Source organism: Lemur catta, chromosome 11 (genome assembly GCF_020740605.2).
Source record: "Lemur catta isolate mLemCat1 chromosome 11, mLemCat1.pri, whole genome shotgun sequence".
In the NCBI taxonomy this organism is placed as follows: domain Eukaryota; kingdom Metazoa; phylum Chordata; class Mammalia; order Primates; family Lemuridae; genus Lemur; species Lemur catta.
Window position 1 is genome coordinate 11,343,668 of NC_059138.1, and position 20,129 is coordinate 11,363,796.

General features: G+C 46.2%; 1 protein-coding gene across 1 annotated transcript in view; it reads right to left on the reverse strand.

Moving 5' to 3' along the window:
* TMEM178B (transmembrane protein 178B) overlaps positions 1-20,129 on the reverse strand; it is a 339,984-nt gene that overhangs the window by 205,809 nt on the left and 114,046 nt on the right. The window lies entirely within an intron of this gene.

Sequence of the window (20,129 nt, forward strand, 5' to 3'; positions counted from 1 at the left end):
AGCATTCAACACCAACCATGAAACTATTAATATAATAACATATTCCTTATCCAATAAATCAGAAGCCTTTATTTAATGATTCTGAAATTTGATAGAAGTTATTCCCAGCTTCATGAATAATCAATCACAAATGAAGATATGCCACCAGAAGTCCATTTGCCACAGAAGCCAATGCGATGGGAATCTCTTAATGCTAATCCTCTAGAACATTCTACTATTAATTAATGTAAATAATATTAATATTAAAATGAAAATTGATCATAGGATTTCTTTTTACATGGCCTTAGAATCTGGTGGCATGTGTTCAGGGAGTGCCAACTCATTTGAATATTTGCCTAATTAGGAAGGTAAATCTGCTGCTCCCGCTGCCAGCAATCATGTCGTGCGTTACAAAGCCAAATATAAATGCCTTTTATATCACCCACTGTTTCGGATTATTCACCTCCCACGTCTGCAAAGACAACACAGAACTGACCAAACTGCTTCTCTTCTCAGCCGGCCCTCTACTTGCTCACAAAGGCTTGGCTCTGCCACATAGACAAGACTGCAGGTGGTGCAGAACTATTTAGAGGGCACAGGGTATGAGAAGACACAAGGGGAATTATGATTTTATTAAGCAAGTGTGAGGAAATGGGATGGCCATGCAAACCCCTGGACCAGGTTCTACACTAGAGGATGTGGTCACGTCTGATCCTGCTGGAAAATGTTGACTCTCTACCCTGGACAAGCAGAAGGCAGCCCCGATGTGCCTGAGTTTTACCCCTGCATTGGTCTCTTTCCCATCACAAAGCTTCCTGCATCCTCTGTTCCAGCCACCTGGGCCTCCTCCCTGCTGCTCAGATACCCCTCCAGCCTCCTTGATCTCTACCACTGTGCTCAGCCTGCTACATCAATACAGAAAGTCATGTTTCTCACATCTGTCTGGAAAGTCCCAGCCATTGGTCAAGACCCACTTTGTATCCTACTTCCACAAAATTCTCACCAGATTATCCTAACTTTAGTAAAATGACCTCTTCTTCTCCTCATCTTTTATGGCATTTGATTTGGCCTAGTGTGCCTTTTATTGAAGTGATCTGTGTATGAATATAGACACCTAAGTTTTAAGCAACAGAGGACAGAGGCAGTACCTTATTCATATTTTATCCCCAACAATGCCTACCACAGGCTTCATACATAGCTACAGACCAGCAAGAGGCAGGCTATAGAAAGAGAGCAGTTACCTTCTCCTGGTGCCATCTGGACCAGACATCTTTTAGGAACATCACAGAGGACCACTCCTCCTAGGGAGACCAACTCCCCATGCCCTAGGGTAGGTTATCCCACTTTAGCCAGCACAAAGGAATAATATTCAGAGCTTGTTAAAATGCAAATTCCTGGGCCAGTGTAGGATTTTGATTCAGTAGTTTGGACTGGCAGGGCAAGAATCTGCTTTTCTGCAAGCCCACTCAGGTGATTCTGATGCCGGTGGTCCTAGAACTACTAGCTGAAAATTCTTCCCGGGGGAATACTTCATGTAGCAGGGACAGATGCATGATGAAGACAAAGAGGTTAAACAGCATTGCCTGTTTCACAGAAAAGAGAAGTACTTTTTGGTGGAGAACTCATGGAGATACATAGAGCTCTCAACATTTCTTTGACCAGCAAAAGTTACATGTCAAAGTGCTCAGGGCTTTGCGAACACCTAGCTCCCTGAAAGTATCTGTGCTACAAGAGGCCTAAGACTCTTTCTTCTCTGACAGACCACTTACTCCAGTGGAACACAGAAGTTATAGCTCGTAGTGTGTGCCTATGCTGAGATGTGTAGGAACCCCTGAGAAGGACCAGCCCAAAATGGAAGAAGAGCTTATGGTGAACCATCATTGCTTGGGGAAAGGTTTCCAAGGTTAATACAGAAAATGGAGAAAATTCATCCTCAGATCAGTGCTCACCCAGCTGAGAGCAATGTAAATTCTACCTTCAGCAATTCCCTGGGTCACCACCATTATGCTCTGAGCTAATCCTGCACCTAACAACTCCACTCTCAGATTCTTTAACTTCTTAATACCATACAAGACATTGGGATTAAAAGATAAATAAGACATGCTCCTTGACCTAGGGTAGACAAGCACAGAAGCAAATGATTTAAATACAAAGTATGCTGACAGTGATGTACACAGGAGGGCCGCCCAACCTGCCTTGCAGAGGGGAAGATAGAACATTGAGATGTAATCTCAGAATCGACAGACTTCTCCAGGATTACCACATACACATCAGTATACTCTCCCTCCATCTGCTCCAAGTTATAGAAAACTTTCCAGCTGAGGGTCTGGCATCATTCATTCCCCTCCAGCTGTTAGGGAGGGCAGCTCACAGCTGTGCTCGGATGGTCTCCTCTAGCCCTCTTCAACCTGGCCACAATGTCTCCATTACTAGCCACCTGCTTCCTGGGTTTGGGGCCTGACCGGTGCATCCCCAAGGGCCTCACAGCAGGGGCCTCAGGGTCCCTGATGTGGCTGTCAAAGGCAGGATGGCTGGAGAGTCATAAACACCAGTGAACTAGGGAAAGCTTTCTTGCAGGAGACGGCAGAACTCAAGTTCTAGAAGGAGGAAGTAAGGATGTTGAGCCCCTAAGTTTACATAAGTTAACTGGTGCTTAATTCATATTTTTACTTCTATTTCAGCTAAGAGTTAAAATGTATAGAAAAAGCAACGCTGACCAGACAGTGTGGTCAATTATCTGAAACACAGCTAGCCAGCCATGGGAGAGAGGCCTGGTGGTGGGAGCCGTGCAGCCGCAGAGCTCCACCTTGTATAACAGGTGCGGTGCCAGAGAGGGCCCTTCCAGCCCCCAGGGAGCAGGCCTTGCTTCTATTCCTAAATAGAAATGCTGTAAAGGAGATTCCATGTCGAATACAAAAAGAAAACAGAGAAACAGATGGTACTTGGTACACAATTGTTTTACTAAGCAAGTGTTTATTTTTATGAGCCATCACTAATTTTTTTTGGGGGGGTTACATACTGAAAAACTGCAATCATTGATTACATTAATGGATTACCTCTGGAAAAGGAATCTAATTACATTTTTGTACAAATTGCAAAACGTAGATTAATTTCAAACTTCCTTGGCAGCCCTGCCATTGTTTTCTTGAGCTAAGTGATGGAGGTCTGGGTCAGGAGACCCAAATCACGGCAAAGAAGCTGGGACCTTGAAAAGGCTTTGTTGATTTCACCCAACAAATATGCACTGAGCACCTTGCCTTCTGTATACACCAGCTCTGTTCTAACCGCTGGACATACAGCTGCAAACAAGAAAATGTCTGGGGCCGGGCGCAGTGGCTCACGCCTGTAATCCTAGCACTCTGGGAGGCCAAGGTGGGTGGATCGCTCGAGGTCAGGAATTCGAGACCAGCCTGAGCAAGAGCGAGACCCCGTCTCTACTAAAAATAGAAAGAAATTATCTGGCCAACTAAAATATATATAGAGAGAAAAAAATTAGCTGGGCATGGTGGCGCATGCCTGTAATCCCAGCTACTCGGGAGGCTGAGGCAGTAGGATCACTTAAGCCCAGGAGTTTGAGGTTGCTGTGAGCTAGGCTGACACCATGGCACTCACTCTAGCCTGGGCAACAAAGCAAGACTCTGTCTCAAAAAAAAAAAAAAAAAAAAAAAAAAAAAAAGATAATATCTCATTTCTCTTGGAGTTTACCAAAGTGTTAAAGAGTTTCAAGAGCTATAAACTCCCCAATGTTTCTGAACATATTTAAATAGTTGCTAGGCTCTATTTTCTGAACACCATTTAGGGGTTGGTGCCTCTAATCCAGAGGTTGTCAACCTCTTTAGCCCTGCAAGGGAAATCTAAGAGTAGGAAAAGGATTGTGGGGGGGAGGGGAGAGAAACAAGAGAAGGAGCCCTGGCCAAGTGGCACACCCACTGAAGACTGATTGATTTTACTCAGCAAAAGTAAGGTAATAGGAAAGTAAAGACAAAGCAAAGGAAGAGAGAACTTTATAAAGGAGAAATACTAAAGCTAATAACTATTTCTTAAATTCACCCTTGCTCATAATCATAGGAATGAAAATTTCAAATTAGCAATGTATCTTGAGGGGAAAAAGGATTTTCAATGTAGGCAAATTGGACAGGACTATAAACTGGCTTGATTTTCTGGAAAGTAGTTTGGCATTATATATCAAGAACCTAAAACATGGTTATCTCTTTTGAGCCAGTAATTGCTATTCTGGACATTTACCCTAAACAAATTATCAGAAATAAGATCAAAGATTTATACACAAGGATCATCGTTACATTATTATAATGGCCCAAAACTAGCTCAGCATAAACATTTAACTTTAGAAGAAAGGTTATATAAATTATGTATATCCATATGGTAGAATATTATGAAACCATTAAAATTATGTTTATGAAGAGTTTTGATGACAAAAGGAAATGCTTATTACATAATTATAAACAAAACTTAGGGTACAAAATTATATGTAAAGTATGACTTACACTATGGAAAGAAATGCAAAGGATATATGCCACGATGGTAATCTGTCTGTTGATGGTGGCATATGAGGTGATTTTTTTTCCTGTTCTTTTACACTTTTCTGTCAAATTTTTCTCTAATAATCATGTTTTATCTTGATAATCAAGAGAAATAAAATAAGCTAACAGAAAAGAAGAGATAAATAGGAGGAGGGAAAAATATTAATCTAATGAGGAAGAAAAGGATGTCTCCCTTGCTCCAAGGGCCTAGGGTTGGAGGAGGTGGTTGTGGGGAAGGATTGCAACCAGAGACTTAAAGGATTCAGATGACGGGCAAACGCTTGCTGTCCAGAGTAGCACTTGGTGACAACGTCTGTCTCAAATTTCCTCCCTCCTTTCAAGATTACCTGGATTTACTGTCAGCTTTCAATTTCTCTGACAACTCTTAAATAAACTCAGCCTGAGTCTATGGGATTTTAAGTCCTATTTGGTTCCACCATTTTAAGCTCCCAAATTGAGTCCTAGCTGGTCCTAGAAACTTTATACTTTGACCCATGAAAAAATATTTCCAAAAAAACCATAGGATTTTTCAAAAATTTTTTCAAAAAAGTCCCTAGTAGTGTAATCAAATCCCCCACCACACACACACACACACACACACACACACACACACACACAAAACATGGTACTGACTGTAATCAATTGGCTCTTTAGTTTATAGATTCTTTCTCTGGAGACTCCATCCCACTGAAGGAGATGAATTACATAGTCTTAGAAAGCTTCTAAAAAGGGTGCCCCGTCTGTTCAGCACTTACCTTTTGCTCAGTAAACTATAAATATTTAATGACGAGGCCAAAAATGATGACTAAGTTGATCAATAGTGAGCATGGAGAGAGCATTCCACTTCCACACGCTACCAGGACGGACACCAAGGGAATGGAGGAAAACCGTGTTGTATGGAGAGGAGATGGTCAGTTGTTCCTGCCTTGCTATCTTCATCCCTCATCAGTCTTTCCCAGCTGATGGCAGCCCAGGGTTCCCAGCGTGGAGGGGATCAGGTTGTTACAAGACTTTGCTGGAGGCTCTGACAGCTGATACGGAGGGTACCAGCCATTTCCTCACCAGTGTCCTTGGGCCATGCAATTTTAATAAGCTCAATCTCAAGACAGGAAAAAGGACCCTGGGACCATGTTGAATTATTCATAGCTCCAGTCAGGCAAAGCAGAGGAACCCCTCTTCGGAGAGTAAGTGATAGCTGCTCATTGATTTTTCCCCCTTCTTTACCCCTAGATGAGAATCTAGTTTAAAAAACAAAGGATGGAAGAAAATCTAACTACCTTCTTAAATCTGAGTTCGTGAATAATTAGTGAGTTTGGGAATTGTGTTTCAGTTGACATTTCTTTTTCTCAAGAATAGTTTTGATACCTTGGACTCAATTAGAAAAGCAAAAAAGCAAAAAAAAAGCAAGGACCTTGGTATAGTTAAATTTATTTAAATATAACATATATAAAAACTAATTTTTATGGATTAATGACCATGATCAAAGTGGTCTTGTTTAGTAACAGAATAAAAACAATTGTTAGCCTTGAGACTTGAAGGCCAAAAATATATATGGTTTATGTATTTATTAGATGCCTAAGTTGAATTAGCTTTTGAATGTTATATATGCGTGTGTATATGTGTATACGTGTATCTCACACATGATTCAAGTATTTTATATATTTTTTTGGTGGGGAAAATCAAGTATATGTGTATATGTATGTGTGTATATATATATGTATATATAGTATGGAAAGAGAAACGTAAGCTACACAAAAATGTGGTTCACTCTTCCCTACACTTCAAGGAAAGCTTGCTTTCTAGGATTTATCCCATATTCCATGTATACAGTTAGCTGCTAAATGCTTTCCTTAAAGATAAGGACAGTTATGGTGCTCCTATAGGGAGTGGGTTGAACATAGCCACGGAAGCTTGTTCAGAGCTTGTCCACACTCCACAGAATCTCAGCTCTCCCTCCCAAACACACAAGTACACCCACTTCCTTAGCAGGGGGCCTCACCTCCTTATTTGATCAAGTCTCACACAGCCACTGCTGAGAATCCAGTCCAGACACATCGTCTCTGAGCAGGAATGTCACAGAAGGCTCCTCATAGAGTCCAGACACTGCCCACTTCCATCTGTCCCTCACCCGGCTGACAGATGCATTTCCTCAGGTCTCATAAAGTCATAATAGTCACAGTACATGGCTCTGCGGTAAGTTATTTAACCTCCGTTAGCCTCAGTTTCCTCCTCTGCCAAACAGAGATAATAATAATATGTAGCTCCTTGGGATTTCAGTGAAACAGTGTCCAGCAGGGACTTACCGCGGCCCCTGTGCATGTTACGCAGTCGGTAAGCTGTGAACTCGAGCTCCACGAGGGCAGGATGGTTCCCTGTTTCATCAGTGCCTAGAACAGTGCCCGGTAAATGATGGAAACTCAATACATTTTACTTGAGTAAATGACTGAAGTATGTTAGGCCTGTTATCCAAGCTGAGATGGTCACTTCCTCCTCTGGATGCTGCCAGCAGCATTTTGTTTGCCACGTCCTGTAGCCCCAGCCTCTGCTGTCCTGAGTTTGTGTCTCTGCCCTGTGTTCTCCGGGAGACCACAGGCTCCCTGCAGGTGCCTTTTCACTGCCTAGCTCCAATGCCGCACACAGCAGATCCTCAGTCGCTAGGAATGAAGGACCGGCTGGGAGAGGCCATTCCAAGACAACCAAAGATGGCTCCGTACTAACCAGATCTGCAGAGCTCTGATCAGGGGAACTGTAAACACTCAGAATCTGGCCCTTCCATTTGATGAGGGAACTGAAGCTGGCCTAGTATTAATACTTTGTAAAATTGCACTTTTCTGTTACCTCTGCCAAGCTAAATAGTAGCTGGATTTCAAACCTTACCCATAAACCAGAGGTCCCTATTCTTTTTGATATGAAGTAATTTTTACATCCTGGAAATGAATGGTTCCCTTGAGTGTAGAATTGAGAGATGGGGAGAGGGTGACATGTGGGACTCAGGTGACGGACAAAGGAGCGAGTTGTTGGCATGGAGCTAAGTACTGAGGCCTGGTGTTGCTCAGCATTGTCCCATGCTCATGGACAACCACCTGAACGGATGACCCCTTCCTCTTCCTCTACCTCCCCCAAGAGGATGTGTCCATGAGCTTTGGGGAGGAGGTAATTCATGTACAGTTGCTTTTCCTAGTTTCCTTGGCAACTGTGCAGCATCTAGAAGCTCCAGGAGTGAGCAGAGGGATGGGGTAGTATATGGAATACAGGTGCTGACGTCAGTCAAATGTAACACCTCCACACCCATATTTTGCAGCCTCTCAGCTTCCAGAAGCTCCACACACACCACACACCACACCACACACACACACCACACACACCTCCAACTGCTCATTTCTAATTTGGTGCCAGGTGCCCAAGCAAAGAGCTTCAGGAAAATGTGGCATAATTAGTCTCATTTTACCAATGTGACCTAAGACTGGGGCTGCAGACTGAATGATCCTGAGCACCAAGGACACTTGGTGCCCCTCGGTTGGGTTTCTGGATTGCATGCAAGCCCACACAGGACGCATCAAGGGACGTTCATTAATTTTGTATCAGCAGCTCACTGTGGGCTGAGAACAAGGGACAGGGGATCTGAGCTTTCACCATGGGAGCTGAGGGTGTCAGATTCGGGGATCCAGGCTACAAATGACAGATGTAGCCAGAGGGAGGGGGTGGCGAGTCCATTCGGAGGCAAAATTGCCTAGACAGTAGAAAGATGTAAACTCTCCAGCTTCAAAACAAATTCCATTCCAAAATCTCATTTGTTAAGTCAGTTATTTAGAATTCAGAACCCATTTCCAGAGAAGTCATATCTGTTATAAATGATGATTGGGTTTCTAGGCTAGTCCACAAAATCCTATTTAACTCATAATGTAGATGAAATACTATACATTTGTAATGAAAAGCAATAGAAAAAAAATCTTATTGTGATACCAGTAATTAAATGAAAAAGAAAAACAGAAAAGTGGAAAATAAATAGCTTTCTTTCATTTATTTTGAACAAAGAGGAGGGTTCTTCATTTACCTTAGACAACAGGATGGAGCCTGTGGGGGGCAGGGTGGACGATGGGGCAGGCAGCCCCTCTGGGAGAAGAGAAGGGCAGTGGGTCTGCCTCATGAGACATGGGTGGGGCTCCCTGGGGTGAGGAGAGAGCATGAATGTCGTCGTCACAGTGGCCTGGGTTCTAGTTCTGCCTCCACTTCTTATCGCAGCTCGGGGGGAGGTACTGACCTCTCGTCTCAGTCACCTCCCTGGCAACCTCCACTGAGTGCTTCAGTCAATGCCTGCATGACAGACAAGGTAGTGCACCCCCAGACCCCGCTTCAGGGAAGGGCTGGTTGGCCAGGTTCTGGGAGGGCTGTCAGCCTTCAGAGGCCAGCCCCTTTAGAGATGGCTCGACACAGAGAGACACACACCCAAGGTCACTCTACTCCTAGTGTCCACATCCAGGGAGTGACCGTGTGGCAGTATAAAGTCCCAGCCACTTCAGCCCCACTCAGGAAACTTTGGAGGGCCACTCTAGAACCAGAGCCCTCCAAGGGATGTCGCTGCACCTCCCTCTGCCAAACGCTGTGTCCTCCCCTTCCCTTCCACAGTGTGGGTTCTGAAGGAATGGAGCTCCATCTGAGTCTGCTTCCCGGGGACCCAGCCTGTGACATCCCGGCCCAGATTAGGCTCAGGTCAATGAGGAGACCTTTCCCTGTGGCCTTTCCTTACCTGCACAGGGCACAGATCAGCAGAAAAGCCTAGAAACACACCAGGTAGCTCTGGGGTTAGAGCTTCTGGGAGCCCAAGGGCAGAGTGGCAGACAAGACACTGGCGACTCAAAGAAAAGTGCATTTCTATCCCCCCAAAAATGGCTGGGGTGTACAGATAGCCTGTAAGGTTTTGTATCTAATGTATGAGTGCTCATAAGAGTTTATAATTTGGAAATAGAATCTATACAAGAAATACAAGGATTGCTTGTTTGCAACTGCTCTGTCCAATATGATAGCCGCTGGCCATGTGTGACTATTTAAATTCAAATTTTAATTAAATACAATTTGAAACTTATTTCCTTGGTTGAATTGGTCATATTTCTGGTGCTCAATAGCCAAATGTGGCCTGTGGCTACTACACTGGGCTTGTGGCTACTATATTGGGCTACTATATTTACAGAACATTTCCATCTTCATAGGAAGTTCTATTGGACAGCACCAATTGGAATGTTGAATTGTAATGGATCTAAGAATGTTTGAATTGTATTCTCTACCAACCTTTCATGGAAGGCTCCTTGGATAAATGTGCATGGAAAGTGAGCAAGACAAGCACACTAGGTTTTAGGTTTCCCCACCCCCACCCAAACACACACACACACACACACACACACACAGAGAACTCTAGTTCTGCATGAGCAAGGCTGAACTTCCTGGGAAACTGCTGTAAGTGAGTCAGCAGGACCCAGCACCACACAGCCCTCTTGGATTACTATGACCCCCAAGCTCAAACCAGAGTTAAATATCAGGGAAAGACAGAGAAGAGTGAAAATAGCAGGGAACATTGGTTCCAAAGTGTAAGGAAGGAAAAGCGGCAGTTCCCAGGGCCATCTGAAGAGGCCCTTCCATGGGCCTCAAACATTTTATCTCTGACTAGTTAACTCCATCACTAAGACAGTGGCCAATAATATGTCCTTAAGCCTGATGGATTCATGCAGACTTTCTTCTGAGCCATGAACAAAGAAATCTAGGGCTTCTCCTAGAAGCCAACACTGCCAGTCACTAACTGTGACTTGATGAGTAATGACAGAGTCTATGGCCTCAGGAGTACTTTGTGCTCTCTCTGTGTAAGCCCATTCACTCCCCCTTACCTGCACTTTGGATTTTGTTTTTGTTTTTGTTTTGAGACAGGGTCTCACTCTGTCACTCAGGCTAGAGTGCAGTGGTGCTATCACAGCTCATCGTAACCTTGAACTCCTTGGCTCAAGTGATCCTCCCACCTCAGCCACCATGCCTAGATAATTTTTCTTATTTTTTGTAGAAATGGGGGTCTCACTATGTTGCCTAGGCTGGTCTTGAACTCCTGGCCTCAAGTGATCCTCCCACTTTGGCCTCCCAAAGCACTTGGATTACAAGCATGAACCACTGTGCCTGGCCCTTGCCTGCACTTTGGATCTGACTCTTGCCTTCTGCCCACTCCATGGGCTTGGCAGTTCCCTAGAATCAAGACTTAAGCTCCATCTTTTCCCCACAGTTACGACTGCCGAACACCCCCAACAACACTCATGCCCAGCCCTGCCTCCCACAGGCATTCAGATCAGGCAGAGCTAGAGCCCCCACCTCATCCACTTGGTGGCTTATAAGCAATCTTTGAGGCAACCTATCTCCCTGCAATTCTTGGTCCTTCTTACTTTGTAACACCAAACAGGCAGAATCCATGACCACCACCCGCACCAGCACCATGGCAGAGGTGAAAGTGAGGAGCGCCTTTTCCCCCAGGGGAGGAGTATCACCTCCCCCTGACCATAGCTCTTATCCTCTTCCTGGGCCGTCCTTTGGGATACGTATTTTCAATTTACGAATAGAAGAGGATCTGATCATAGTAAACACTGGGGACTACAGCCTTTCTGGAAGCCAGGGCTGGGCTAGGACAGTCAGGAGAGAGTCTTTTGGTACCCCCCTCAACAATTTCAACACAAATGTACTCACGTTGTATTTATCTTCAAAGCTCTGAAATGTTTCTTTTAGACACACAGTACATAAATCTTCTTTTAGAGACTGTTATTGTCTAAACTGCATTCTTATTGGACACAACTGATAGATTAGAGGGCTGCTGCTTCTGCTGTTATCACACTAAGGATCTCAAACACTGATGATTTTCTGCTCTGAAACCCCTTTCACAATATGCCACACTCTTGCCAGCAAATAATACTCTCAGCCACTTTCCACTCCCACCCTGTAAACACTTGATGCAAGCTTCCATCACATGCACCTGTGCAGGCAGCAAACCCACAACAAACTCACCAACACACACAGCCACGTGCGAGGCCAACTCACACACACACACACAGGCTGCACAGAGTCTAATAGAAAAGCCCCTGAGCCGGTGAAATGCCATTTCAGAGATGTTCCCCCAGATCCAATGGAGATCTCAGTGCTTGCTATAGTTCTTATCTTCCAATAATAGTAGCACCTAATGCTGGTTGGCATTAGACTTTGTAGAGTTACTGAGAGATCTTGCATGAATCGATTTATTTAATTTAAGTTTTATATTAATCCTTAGGCAGGTATTACTATCTCCAATTTACACATAAGTGTACTGGGTTCAAAACAAATAAATAGTTTCCCCAGGGTCCTATACCTAGAGAGTGGCAGAGCTGCAACTCAACCCAATGTCCCCTGGATTCAATTGGGCTTGAAGCATGTTTCTGAGTAAGGAATACATCGGGAACACAAGACAGAGATTTGAGGCTAGATATTAAGAGTATTGTCTACAGCCATATCACCCTGAACGCGTCTGATATTAGGAATATTCTCGTAGTTAACACATACAATGCCAAAAAGAAAATCCACTTCACCCCTCCCATGCTGGTTTATTCAACTAATAACAAGAAATATGGAAGGAAAGTAAATTACCACAGCGATAACTGAATAGAAATGATCAACAAACAACGCACCAATACAAGTCCTGCTTCTGTGAGAGGCTGTGCTCATCGCCACGCTCCACCTCCAGGCTCTCATCCCGAGCCTGCTCATGCTCTCTCCTGCCCTGACTCTTCTCTGACCACTACAGTCCACACCGACACCCTCCAGACCAAGAAGAGTTCTCAAACTTTAAGGTGTTGAAAATTACACAGATGCCTGCTCCCATCTCTAGAGATTCTGACTCAAAAGGTTTAGGCTAGGGCTCGAGAAATTGCATTTCTACCAAGTTCCCAAGATGCCACTGATGCTGCTGCACCATAGACCACATTGGGAGGCACTGGTCTTGACCCTGGCAGGACCTTCACCACACAATGTAGAACTTGCTTACTTTGTCTTTTACACCATCCTGCTTCCCACCCACCTCCCCCTTCCCCTGCCCACAATCCCACTGGTCTTCAGAACCCTCACCCCAAAGCCTGATCACAGTTCGTGACTGGTGCTCTGACTAAAATGGACTCACATTTGTTCTGGGCATAGCACCCCTGCCTGTGTGCCCTAGTTCTTATAAATGGACTTCTCTTTTAGCCACTGTTCTCTATTTCTTATTCTAATCCCCTACTACGACATATTTCTTATAGAACTGGGGCTTTCCCTCCTTTGGCTAAGCCTCCCCCCTGGGAATTGAAACATGTAGTCCTGAACCCCAAGGTAGCATCCACTCTACTCATACCTGCTGACCCACTGCTTTGATGCCAGGTATCTGCCTGCCCAGACATCCGTGTCTCACCTAACCCAGATTCCCTATTCCTGAGCTGTCCCTGCCAGCTGGAACACTCAACTCCTGGTCTTGTTCTTCCTCCTCACTACAGCAGCTTGCTAGGATGCTGAGCTTGGACAGTCATAAATGTTGGAAAGAGTAATCACCCGCCACACTGAGCTTCCTTTTCAGCACCTAGAGCTGGGACAGCTGTACCAGAGGGCCAACAAGAAGCAGATCCTAGACAATGCCCACTTTTCCCTTGCTGTGACCAGGCCATGCCTCTGTGATGTGATCCTGTTGTCTCATATTTTGCTTTTCTTTCCCCCTGTGATGAATCCTTGCTGACTTAAGTATGGAGGTCAGGACCCATGGGGTGTACATGTCAGCAGCATTAACCTGCACTCTCTGGGTAGTCAATAAACATTAACCAATAAGCAGTTTGAGCCCTTGCCTAGTTGGCACCTGGAAATGTATCATCCAATTTGGAAAGCACAATACCTTTTAATATCTGCCCCCACCCCCAGCACCTGACATGAGGATGCTCACAGAATAGGCACTCCACAACTATCGAATGAGTAAATGAACAAACGGATGAAGGAGGCCAGTGGGGTTGTTCTCCTTTGTGGTGTCAGTATCAATGCACTCAGCCAGAAGAAAGCAACTTCCAATCTGAGGAAGCTGAGAGAATGCCTCCAGGCCAGACTTCTGACTAATTCCCAGCACAAAATTGGACCTGCACGTTCAGATGAATTGTGGCTTAGAAGACTGCAATTATACCAACACCGTAGCTCTCAGGTTTTTTCCAGGACATAGATGTCTTTAACAGAAAAGGCTGCTCCATACTTCACCCCACCTCTTCTCCAGAACTCCTCCCTTCCCTACCCCTACGGTTGTCTCAAAAATAAACTCTCCCTTTTTTCCAATCCATTTTCATCACTGACCCCCAGCCAGGCCAGCTATCTAAGTAGCTGGGATCAACAGCCACTTCTGTGTTAAATATATTAAAGCATCTCCATATTACCTGTAATACCCTCACCATCATTCCTTTGGGCAGGTCTCCTGCAAAATAAAAATGCTATCCAGGGAAGGTAATCCAAGAAGACGTTAACCCCTTAGCTCAACATGTTCATCAAAGTAGTAAACCTGTTCTCCAGCAGAAATCTGAGAAAGTAGAACAAAGGAGAGGTAAGTTTTGACAGACAGAAAAGCTCTGAAGGAAAAGAAACACCCTGGCATGAGTTACCGCTGCAAGAGCAGGTCTAGGTGCGATATCACGTTAAGGGGTTGGTGTTCTCTGCCTGGCTTGCTGCAGAAAACCAACGGAGCTCTGGGAGAACAGGCACAAGGTGTCCCAAAAAGTTTCCAATGTTCCCTGCAGGGGCTGGGTGGGAGCAGAGAGACATGGAATGGTTTGCAAAAAGCAAAGACTTCAGGATACAGGGCAACATATGGTGATGCTCTGTCAGCTGAGCTTCTGTGGTACCAAGCTTCTCCAATTTGGGAGATGGTTTTTTGCTGGTGACAACCCCCATAGATGCCAGTCTTGCAAGCAAGAGGCAGCTCACAACAGAATGCACACAGTACGAGCCTCACACTGGCTGAGCTCAGATGTGGATGCAGGAGAGGAAAATGGCTGACGCTGCAGGGGACCCAAGCTTCTAATGTCTGGGGTGTTTACCTCATTAGTCTGTTTTACATAACATCAGCCAAAAACAAAAAGAGAAAAATAGCCAGGGGGAGTCCACAGGGGTTCAGACCTGGATTCTGAGTCCTCATCCTCAGACTCCTCTGAGGTCCCAGACAGGACCCCTAGGCAGTCCCCTGCCCTTGCCACTTGGTTAACTCATCTGCAAAGGCACCGTAACAGCGCAGACTGGGCTCCTAGGAGCAAACACCGAGGCACCCTCTGAGGAGCGTTCCAGCTGATGTGAACAAGGAGGTGCTTACTGTTGCTATAATTACGGTTAGTTTCATCCCGAGCCCTTTGGTCTGCAGCATTCATCTTGTCATAACAAGGATGGCTGGGGAAGGAGGGACCAGGAATCCAAGTGACTCCTGGGCTGGGGAGGCCAGAGCTATCAGAATGGGAAGAAAGTCCAGAGAGCAGCCGCTCTACAGATGAGCAGGCTGGGCTAGGACCTGCCAGGAAAAGAAAGGCAGGTACCACCAGGCAAAGAGCCAACACAAGTCCAAGGCCAGAAGGTCCATGCAAGTGGGGAGGGGCAGGGAGCCGCCTGGGGCCCAAGAGGTGGGCAGGATGTGGGGCAGCAGGAGGGAGTCTGGACAGCACCAGAGAGACTGGGGTTCAGGAGCAGCTTCTAATTCTGGAAAGAGAGGAGGATGAGGAAGAGGGTTTGGGAGAGGCCAGGTGAGGAGGGGGCAGGCAGGGCTTGGCCAAGCAGAATAAGGTAAGAATTCTGCACCAAGATCCACACCAGAGCGGCAGGACACACTGGGCTTCTTACCCACATATAAGCCTCGGGTCAGGGCTGGACCCCAAGAGTGAGCTAACCCACAGGCAAGGGTGAGAGGTCAAGAACTTCAGGGACAGGAAGTCCAGGGTGTCACCCAGGTGTCTGCAGTAGTTTATCCCTCTTAGTGGTATGTTCACTAAAATGTCCCTGTTCCTCCACAAAGCCTCAGTCTCTAGCTCTGCCTGCCTCCCTTCCCTCCCTCCTCTTCTCTCTCCTCTCCCTCCCTCTTCCAGCCAAGCTTGACTTTCCCTGCGCTCCCTGCACCCTGCTTCAGGATGGCTCCCGCGTTCTCTGCCCCACCCCCACCAGTGCAGAGCCCCGCTGGGTGGGCCAAGGCGCAGGGCCTCACGCCATGGATGAGGCACCTGTTCTGCTTGGTCCTGGTTAGCACTCAGTTTGCCTGAGGCAACAGCTACAGGGCCACTGTGTCAGCGTGCGTGTGTGTGTGTGTGTGTGTGTGTGTGTGTGTGTGTGTGTGTGTGTCTGGGGGAGTAGGGGACAGGGAAGTCAGGTGGGGAGGGAAATCATCTCTCCCTCCCTCCCTCCCCAGCCAGCTGGAAATGTGCTGTGTGACCATCTAATCCAATTAGTTGAACCCTCAGTCCTGACAGAAGGAGGCTTCAAAAAAACACTCTAGCTTTCTTGGCTCTCAGCCTCTTGAAACATAACGGAGAGGACCTGACTGCAGGCAAGTGGGGTCCCAGCTCCCGGATTCCCACGCCAGGGGCAATCGACTGCGAGCTGAAACCTCCATCTTGAAAACGCCAAGCGGAATGAGAACACCTGAGCTCACTTCAAGTTGCAGGGCTCCAACCCTGAAGGAACCTCAGTACAGCTGCCCACAGAGGCCCTGCCCAGCAATCAGGAGATTGGGGGCCAAGGAAAGGCCACCTTTGTCACACTGTCCAGTGGGTGCCTGCCCTGATACCTCAGGCAGGCTTTGCCATGGGGCACCCCCTGCCAACCTCCCTGGGGTCCTGCTGGTGCAGCCCAAAGCCCAGCTCCGCACCATCCCAGCTCCTTCTTGTGACAGCTCTCACCTCTCAATGACAACATCTCCCTGGACCCTGCATTTGGGGCCTCCTTTCTCTGCCAGAGCCCATCCTGGCCACCCAGGCCCCATCAGAGGCCATTCAGGCTCATGACCATCCATGTCTCCTTGCCCTGCCACTGGGCAAGAGGCCAGGCACCCGGCTGTGCTGAGGGGCATGCCAAAGGGACACCAGTGGCAGGGAGAACAAAGGCAGAGCCACTCGGGATGGCCGCAGGGGTTTTCAGGGTTGGACAAGGACACAGAATTCTCCAAATGTGTGCTGCCACCACAGACTGAACCGCGGGATCTGAAAAGCCTGTGGGGACATATTCATGTGAGAGGAAGAAGCAGCACCGTTTATGATGCCACTGCTCCCCCTGACCACTGCCAGCTGAATTCTGTCATATATAAAACACTAAACCAGACAACCCGCCAGGAGTGGCATTAGCCAAGCTCATCTCCTGCGGCCACCTTCCCCTCCTCGCTGGCCTGTCCTGCTCTGCCCTGGAGGCAGCCGGCAGACCTGGATCAGAAATGCAGCTCACCCCGAGCCCCTAGGGGCAGGACAAACGCTGTTCTCACCCGCCCACTGCTGAGCCAGGGCCACTGGCACCTAAAGGGAGGCAGTGGGTGGGAGGGAAGGCAGGTGGGCTGCACCAGGTGGACAGCCTGGCCTGGGTGGACTGAGGACACGGATCCCAATTCCGGAAAGAGTTCTGCTTCTCCCAGGGTGGGAAGGAGAAACAGGCACCCACAGCACCCCATCAACAATCCAACAATCACCGTCCAAGCCAGAGTCAGAACCTCGTTGCCAAATCACCCAGACAACTCAGAGTTCCAACCTTGTCACAAGACCACCCTCTTGCCCCACCCCCCTCACACGCACAGGCTGATCCTCTGGCCTTCACTCCTCTGGAGATCACTCTCTCTTCACACCTGGATGTGTGAGCCGAGTGGCCTAAGAATGTTTTATCCCTTCACTTGCCAGTCACCTGGCCGTAGGTGCAGGAGCTCACAGCCCAGCGGTTAAGCCACCTTTTGGCGGGGTTAATTTTCAAAAACCCCAGCGTAGTTTTAAACCAAATTGTGCTTTTTCCCATTTGAAATTTTCTTCCATGTCAATGGAATAAAGTGATGATCAGACCACATGCAAACTCCTGATGAAAAGTATATAACCCGAGTTTAACCAAAGTCCAAATATTTGCCAGAAGTTGTTTCAGGGGAAAAAAAAAAATTCTTTCCCTTGGCAAAAATCATCTACTGAGAAAAATTACAGAATGTAAGATATTATGGCCAAATTACAAAACGATAACCAATCTAGTATCAAGTGAATTTATTCGATCCCACTTAAGAGTATTAAAGGATTCTTAAACCAAATAAAGAAATCAGAGTCTGATTTTTTTCCATTTCCAGCACTTGATTATAGGAGTTTGTTAATCTTTAATAGTTTCTACTTTATTTCAAAGGGGGCTTATATGCCTACTTGTCACCTAATGTCATCACTCTCTGACCTCTGAAAATTACAAGGGACACTTCCGTGCTTCACCATCAGGCCAGCATTCCCAATGATACTTAGTAGCAACCTCGGCTGTGACAGATGCTCACCTGCCCTCTGGATAAAAATAGCTGTCACCGATGTCAGAAGTGGCAAATGTTCTCTCTCTCTCTCTGCTTAACAGCCCATTAGGCGACTCTGTGAAAAAGGCACATGAATCCCTCACCAAAGGGTAGCCTCAACTTCACCCGACACCAGGTGCCCAAGGCCTTTTCATATATCAATCGTTGAGATGGCTTTTATCAGTTAAAAATAGATCTGTTAGCACCCCAATTCACAGCAGAAGCTGCACACTAGATTCTGCAGAGCCCAACAGCACTACGGTTTGGGAATAAGGGCTGGGGGACACACAGGGCTCAGAGAAGACCCCACAAACCTGGGCATTATCCTGTCCTCTTGTCCTTGCTGATGCCAGGTGAGCTGTTTGCTGTGATGCCTCCATGGGTAATCTCTTGGAATTCCAGATATCTACAGTGTATATAGCCACTAGGGTTCTGCCAGGTTTTCCTTGAAGTGCATCTGTGCAACTTACACTAAAATGCTTCTCCTTCTTACTGAGAAATTTCCACAAACCATCTTAATTGCTTGAAGCAATTCTACTATATTGTAATTATCGCATTGCCTTGTAATTATTTGCTCTGTGAATGTCTCTCCCCACCCTCCACCTCCTCCACTCACAGATGTGGGCTCCTTAAAAGAGCTTCTGTGGCCTCGGTACCCACTGTGTGCCTGGTACATACAGAAACTCGGTAACTTTGGTTAAATTGAGTTGATTTGGATTGAAGCTGCTATGTCAGTAACATCTTCCTTCTTAGATTCTGAATCCTATGATGACCCCCATAACTTAAGTTAGATTTAAGTGGTTAATCAACAGGACTTATTGATCTTGAATATCCCTTTTAGATTCCTAATAAGTGACTATACTAGACCACTGCATTGTGGGAAATAATAGCTATTGTTGTATATTTCTCTACTTGGGCCCTTACACATCTACCTCCGAAAAGAAATTAATAATCCTGATTACTAGTGTCTCTAAGGCAAATGTAACATTAAAATTAAATACGTCATATGCCTTGCTCAATGTCTAGCACATGGGAATGTTCTTTGAATATGACCTCTCTGTCCCCCTGTGCTGGTAAATATCTCTAAAAATGGATAAGGCTTGTAAGGGCAACAGTCTGGTTCATGCTGCCCCAACCGTTGGCACCTGTCCTGTCATTTCAGGCCAGGAGCATTTAGTGACAATCATCTGGATACCCAGCCACAATATTTTTCTTGAAACCAATGAATGATTGTTCTGTTTCCTTTAATTTTACTTGTCTCTCTTACCTCCCCATCTCCTACCCCAAGCTGTGGCTGTTTAATTAAAGCCAAACAAACAGGGAATACCTTTGGTGGCCCAATGCATGCACAGGAGAACAGACAACAATAAAGACAAGAGAAATATTTTCAGCCTAGAGAGCTGCCTTCTTCAAAGTTTACCAATTAAGGGATCCTTATTACCAGGAAACAATAAAAGAACACTCCTTCGCATATAAATGTAAACTGAACCTTAACCTTTCAACACTAGACAAAAAAAAAGATGGTGACGAATACAACAGAGGCAGCGTGGAGCTTACTGAACGTGTCAGCATGAGGCACTGTGCCTGCAGGGAAGGAGAGCTCTCCCGCCAGACAGGCGATGTATCCCCACCAAGCAGAAGAGTAAAAATAGCCACCGAACTCTGTTTGCTCATTAAGTCACCCTCTCATTGTAATTTAAGTCTCTGAGGGTCCCTAGCCAAGCAAGTCCCTCACCGATGGATGCAGATATTCTGATCTTTGCCAAATAATTGCATATGGATCAGGATCCCATAGACAAATCATTCAAAGGTAAACAGAAACTTGCAAGTGGAAACCAGATTCTACCCCTTAGTGACCCACCCAGAAGCAAATCCCCAATGTGAGCCAGTCTGCAACCAGCAGCTGGTCTCACCCTTTACAGATGACAACCCGAGGGACTAACAGGTCACCACAGTAATATTCCAAGCAACCTGGAGACATGCTGGAGTTAAATCCTAGGATGAGCTCTCTGTCCCCATGTGCTGGTTAATATCTCTAGAAATGGCTATTAGTCAACCAGGTAGGTGAAATGTTA